This window comes from Tachysurus vachellii, chromosome 1 (assembly GCF_030014155.1).
Source record: "Tachysurus vachellii isolate PV-2020 chromosome 1, HZAU_Pvac_v1, whole genome shotgun sequence".
NCBI classification, from domain to species: domain Eukaryota; kingdom Metazoa; phylum Chordata; class Actinopteri; order Siluriformes; family Bagridae; genus Tachysurus; species Tachysurus vachellii.
In genome coordinates this window covers 415,001-421,652 of record NC_083460.1, presented here as the reverse complement: position 1 = coordinate 421,652, position 6,652 = coordinate 415,001, and the positions used below count along the sequence as shown (strand labels likewise).

Genomic DNA, 6,652 nt, shown 5'->3' with positions numbered 1-6,652 from the left:
TAATGTCTTAATAAATACAGAATTTAGTAAAAGTCACTTGTTGGGATTTGGTCACTTGCATTAGCTGCTTCACCCTGACAGAGTTTAGAAACTTTTTACCTCATCGCTGACTCGCAACTCTTACATCTGGCAACCCGGATGCGGTCCGCTCGCGGGCACACACACACACACACACACACACACAGAGTTTGGAGCACACTATGACTCGGGAATTAGACCAAAATAAAATACAGTTCCTTTCGGAAAGACTTTAGCTGTGACTGAAAGCTGTAAAATGCAGGAATGTGATGTGGAGTTTTACTGATGTGGATCTGATGGGGGGCTGCTGATAACCTGTCAGGTACAAAATCATTATCATCATTTAGTGTCCTGAAGAGTTTTAATCCTGTCTCTGTGTGTGTGTGTGTGTGTGTGTGTGTCTGTGTGTGTGTGTCTGTGTGTGTGTGTCTCTGTGTGTATGTGTCTCTGTGTGTGTCTCTGTGTGTGTGTCTCTGTGTGTGTGTCTGTGTGTGTGTGTGTCTCTGTGTGTGTGTGTGTCTGTGTGTGTGTGTCTGTGTGTGTGTGTCTCTGTGTGTGTGTGTCTCTGTGTGTGTGTCTGTGTGTGTGTCTCTGTGTGTGTGTGTCTCTGTGTGTCTCTGTGTGTCTGTGTGTGTGTGTCTGTGTGTGTGTCTCTGTGTGTGTGTGTGTGTCTGTGTGTGTGTCAGTGTGTGTGTGTCTGTGTGTGTGTCTCTGTCTGTGTGTGTGTCAGTGTGTGTGTGTCTGTGTGTGTGTGTATCTGTGTGTGTGTGTGTGTCTGTGTGTGTGTCTCTGTGTGTGTGTCTCTGTGTGTCTCTGTGTGTGTGTGTCTCTCTGTGTCTGCGTGTGTGTCTCTGTGTGTGTGTCTCTGTGTGTGTGTCTCTGTGTGTGTGTGTGTCTGTGTGTGTGTGTCTGTGTGTGTGTGTCTCTGTGTGTATGTGTCTCTGTGTGTGTCTCTGTGTGTGTGTCTCTGTGTGTGTGTCTGTGTGTGTGTGTGTGTGTGTCTCTGTGTGTGTGTCTGTGTGTGTGTGTCTGTGTGTGTGTCTCTGTGTGTGTGTGTCTGTGTGTGTGTGTGTCTGTGTGTGTGTCTGTCTGTGTGTGTGTGTCAGTGTGTGTGTCTCTGTGTGTGTGTGTCTGTGTGTGTGTCTCTGTCTGTGTGTGTGTCAGTGTGTGTGTGTCTCTGTGTGTGTGTGTGTCTCTGTGTGTGTGTCTGTGTGTGTCTCTGTGTGTGTGTGTCTCTGTGTGTCTGCGTGTGTGTCTCTGTGTGTGTGTCTCTGTGTGTGTGTGTCTGTGTGTATGTGTCTCTGTGTGTGTCTCTGTGTGTGTGTCTCTGTGTGTGTGTCTCTGTGTGTGTGTGTGTGTGTGTCTGTGTGTGTGTGTGTGTCTGTGTGTGTGTGTCTGTGTGTGTGTGTCTCTGTGTGTATGTGTCTCTGTGTGTGTCTCTGTGTGTGTGTCTCTGTGTGTGTGTCTCTGTGTGTGTGTGTGTGTGTCTCTGTGTGTGTGTGTGTCTGTGTGTGTGTGTCTGTGTGTGTGTGTCTCTGTGTGTGTGTGTCTCTGTGTGTGTGTCTGTGTGTGTCTCTGTGTGTGTGTCTCTGTGTGTCTCTGTGTGTGTGTCTGTGTGTGTGTGTCTCTGTGTGTGTGTGTCTGTGTGTGTGTGTGTGTCTGTGTGTGTGTCTGTCTGTGTGTGTGTCAGTGTGTGTGTCTCTGTGTGTGTGTGTCTGTGTGTGTGTCTCTGTCTGTGTGTGTGTCAGTGTGTGTGTGTGTCTCTGTGTGTGTGTGTGTCTCTGTGTGTGTGTCTGTGTGTGTGTGTCTCTGTGTGTGTGTCTCTGTGTGTCTCTGTGTGTGTGTGTGTCTCTCTGTGTGTCTGCGTGTGTGTCTCTGTGTGTGTGTCTGTGTGTGTGTGTGTCTGTGTGTATGTGTCTCTGTGTGTGTCTCTGTGTGTGTGCCTCTGTCTCTCTGTCTCTCTCTCTTTCTCTCTCTCTCTCTCTGTGTGTCTCTGTGTCTCTCTCTTTCTCTCTCTCTGACAGCACTAACACTGGAGACTCCTTCACCACATCACACATCACACACACACACACATGGTTTCCTTTTCATATCCCAGTGAATGAGCGGTTGCTATAGAAACGATAAGGCATTAATACACACCTGTGCTACTCAGAGCTGCTGTTAGAAAGTTCATCAACACCTGACTGAAGAATGCAGAAGTCAGTAGTATAAGAACAGGAAGAAAACCTCCAGGAGAAAAAAGGAGCAGACTTTAACACAAGACTGTTTGTGCTGTTTGTCTTTCAGAGGACATTACAGACATTACGAGCGTCTTCTTTTGTCTCACAGGTAAGACTCACTTCCTGTTTTTTAAACACTCGCTGATCCTTCAGACAAAAGCAGAAGTTAATTTGTGCTGAAATCTCAGCAGCGTAACGATGATCACGTGATAAAACACATCAGTCACAACATTCAGTCACAGTTTACAATTTAGTACTGAACATAAAAAGATGTGTGTAAAAGTTTTGGCACCCGTCATGGTGCGTGTTCTTGTCCTGATAGTTTAATTATATTATTTTTATGGTGTGTGTAATAATATTATATTAATATGTTGTCTTAAGTCATTTTAATCCACTGAATATTGCTATTTTGTCATTTAAATTAAAGTCTAATTTCCTGTTAAGTTTCATTTGGTGAAAAAAAGTGATAAAATACAGTGTTCTTTTGTTAGGTTGTTAAATCACACGTCTGTCAGCATCAGTGTGTTGTGAGTTTTAATTATTCCCCAAACACACTGTGGGTTTGATGTAATCGTTCTGCACACTGGAGCTCCACTCGTGCTGTACTGCACTATTAACCTTCTTATCTCGTGTCTTTGGTGAAAAGTCTGTCTGTACATGTCAGGAGCTGGAGCTGTGCAGTCTAAAACACACTGAGGGTGTGTGTGTGTGTGTGTGTGTGTGTGTGCGTGCATGTGTGTTTTTTTTTAATTAACTTTTTTACTGCATCACAGATGCAAACTCCATAAGTGTGGAGCAGGAGCTCTGTACATGATGTGTGTGTGTGTGTGTGTGTGTGTGTGTGATCTCGGAGCAGATAGACACAAGGTTCATCTCAGATTTGGCAGTGTGTGCAGTAGATAACACACCTGCATGTCTGAGCCTGTAGAAAGGCGACGGTTGGATCAGACGTCATGTCGAACAGAGCTGCATCTCTGTTTTCATTCCTGAGGTGTGTTTGATCTGACACGGTGTTGTGTTGTGTGTGTGGATTGTCTTGTTTTGAGAATGTGCTTCTGTGCAATGTTCCTAAACGACCACACGTCTGCTCAGGGTGCAAACAAACCTGGTGTGTATTTAATAAAACACACGCTGTACCTCCAGCAGGAGGAAGACCAGGACTTCTTTCCTCACAGAATCTTTATTGAACTGCTCAGTTTATAGAAGAGTAAATACACTGTGATGTTCCTGTGAAGAATTACTGATGGATTCAGACTGAAGTCCCAGAGATACTCCACACACCTCCACATGGACAAGCGATCCTGACTGAACGGAGCCTTAAACCCTGATCAGTCCAGTGGATGAACTCTGAGTGTAGATAAAGTTCTGATGACAGGCTGCTTCCTGGTAATGATCTCATTTTAAAGAAACTTTAAGCTGCAGTGTCATTAATGTGTACGTGAACACTGAAAGGGATTGTGGGTAATACCAGTCGAGCACGTTCTCATGGCCAAGTTTTAATCTGTGTTGTGTTTCGTGTTTCACTGCTTCCTTTAGCTCGTGTCACTCGAAGCCCTCAGGCTTTTATTCACGTTTTCTTCCGGCTCTTTTGAGACATTCTGGTCCTTCAAGGTTTTCTGCTTTGTGTAAAAAGAAAAAAAAAAAACCCTGAGGATGTCTGAAAACAGGTAAAACACAGACAGACGGTTAGCGTGAGAAAAAAGCTGTGAGGTCAAAAACACTGGCAGACAGAAGGAGAGAAAAACACCAGACGACTTTTACACTTCCAGAAATTCAGCATGAGTGAGACAGGTGAAGGGGCGGGGCTAGGGCGGGGCTAGGGCGGGGCTTATGAAGTAAACAGAAATGCTGTGTTACTGTACACTGTGTACAGTGATGCCTCGAGATACCAGTTTAATTCGTTCCGTGACTTTGCTCGTATCTCAAAACAATTTTCCCGTTTAAATGAATTTAAATCCCATTAATCCGTTCCATCTCGCAAAATTCCACTCCAGTTGTTTTGTTTGTGTTTTGAATATAAAAATGTTCAGTACTGTATTTATAAATGACAAATATTGTATAAAACATACAGTAATAAAAGAGAATGTTAAAAAAAATAAACTGGTTTTACTTTACGGAAGATGTTGAGGGAGGAGTAAACAGGCGTTAGGAGGAATTACACTTTCACTTTCGTTCACTTACTCACTACTGTACACACTTAATGCTACTTTACACTTAAATGGAACTTAACTAAACTTCACTAAAATTAACAAACTTAACTGAAATTCTCTTAACTTAACTGAACTTAATTGCTCCAATTTCTGTTTTCTTTACATTAATTTTGCTTCATTTTCTTCATCGCTTTTCTCTTCACTTGTTTTTGCCTTTTTTGTCACACTTTCCTCACTAACATCTGACGGTCGTTTTAATAAAAACCTGTCCGGTCGACATATCAGATGTGGTGTAGTCGCACAAGTTCACATTTTTAACGGATCCAGCGCTTAAAACGTATCCGAAAATTACGGACCCGCAGATGGTCGTCACCTCACGCAGCGCCTTTGTAACTCTCTGAAATGAATGACTTCCTGTTTGTCGTGTGCAGTGTGAAGGCGGCTTTAACCGAGTGAGACGCCGGAAAATGAAGCGGTGGAAACAGAGCACACGTGGTTGTTGGGGATCTTTGTTTCGGCGGCGGCGGCTCGGATGCTCGTATCTCAAAAATTTGCTCGTATCTCGAGCCAAGAATTTGGTCAAATCACAGCTCATATCTCAAAAAATTCGTGTGTGTATGTGTGTGTATCTGTGTGTATTTGTGTGTGTGTGTGTGTGTATCTGTATGTGTGTGTATTTGTGTGTGTATCTGTGTGTGTATTTGTGTGTGAGTGTGAGTGAGTGTGTGTTCTGATTTGTTACACTGGTGTTAGGGGCGGGGATTGAGGTTACAGATGCTATTGTTATATAATGGTTATTAATTTATTTTGTATTATCAATTAATTTAGTCGCATAATGAAATTTCGACGTTGTTTTGTGGAAACTTCTGTGTGATGGATCTGATTTATTTACATCATCACTAAGCAGCTGTTACTGTCCACCATCACGCAGCTGCTGTTATTCCTGAAGTCTCTTTCCTATTATTTCCTGTGTACAGAGGCAGGAATAGCACAGTGGTGTAGAATAACACACACACACACACACACACACACACACACACACACACAGTATAGAGAAATGTCCTTCAGGACGTCTGTTGGAAATTTTTCTCTTTTTTTAAGTCATACTGAAATCAAACAACAGCTTTAAAGCAGTTCTGATTTTATGGATGCAGCTGTGAATATCACACTTTTCATCATCATCATCATCATCATCATCATCATCATCAACTTCTTCTTTTTCTTCTTCTAATCTGATCAGATCACTGAAATTAGCTTAAATATTCAGTCTTTATTTAAAACTCTGATGTCACAGTTATGAAAGGCAGAACACAGTAAAGTCACATGACCTCCCACATGACCGTGTCTAATAAACAGACTCACTAATCCACGGCACCTCTTTCTAAACCTGACGTTTTATTTTTAATATAGGAATGAACTCAAATTCGTGAGTGTGTGTGTGTGTGTAAATGTGTGTGTATATATATATATTTAAAATATATATATATATATAATAAAATATGTGTGTGAGTAAATGTGTGTGTATGTGTGTGAGTAAATGTGTGTGTATGTGTGTGTATGTGTGTGTGTGTGTAAATATGTGTGTGTGTGTAAATGTGTGTGTAAATGTGTGTGTGTAAATATGTGTGTGTGTGTGTGTGTGTGTAAATATTTGTGTGTGTGTAAATGTGTGTGTGTGTGTGTGTGTGTGTGTGTGTGTGTGTATAAATGTCCTGATTCATTCATTTAGTAGTCAGTGTGTTCAGTTGTTAAATATATTTTTGTTACTGATTTAATTCAGCTCATTGTGGTGTATTTTTGTGTTACTGTGTTGATGTGTGTGGTGAAAAGCGACAGCTGCTGAAGACTTTGTCTCTGTTGGAATGAGGTTTTCATGCCTCATCCCCGGTCCGTGTGTGTCGTGTGCTGATATCACCATCACCATGTTCACCAGATACTGTACAGGAGGAGTCTGAAGTCCAGCTTTGAGGTTTGATCTCAGAGGCTTGTTACAGCTTTCTAAAATCTCAGTAAAGCTGAAGACTCCGAGGTGACTGAGATGTGTTTATTGAGTGGTGTGTGATTGTATCGTTAAAGCTGTGATGAGTTCCTCATCTGCACAGAGCTTCAGTGTGAACTTTGTGTGGGCTGATATCCAGAAGTCGGAGATCCTCTGGGATCAGGAATGCAGATGTTTGGGGGAAAAATGCCAAACTGTGGGAGGAGAGTCTGAGCTGTAATAAATCTTCTGCAGCAGTTTGTGTCATTGTGTAAGTGTGTACA

The 6,652-nt window shown here is 42.4% G+C and overlaps 1 protein-coding gene across 1 annotated transcript in view; it reads left to right on the top strand.

Moving 5' to 3' along the window:
* The first annotated feature begins 192 nt into the window (after positions 1-192).
* The window catches only part of arhgef4 (Rho guanine nucleotide exchange factor (GEF) 4), a 42,284-nt gene continuing 35,824 nt past the window's right edge, over positions 193-6,652 (top strand). Inside the window, exons 1-2 of the mRNA XM_060866942.1 lie at positions 193-340; positions 2,308-2,349. The gene's annotated coding sequence lies outside the window, so the exon portion shown is untranslated. The remainder of the gene's footprint in view (positions 341-2,307; positions 2,350-6,652) is intronic.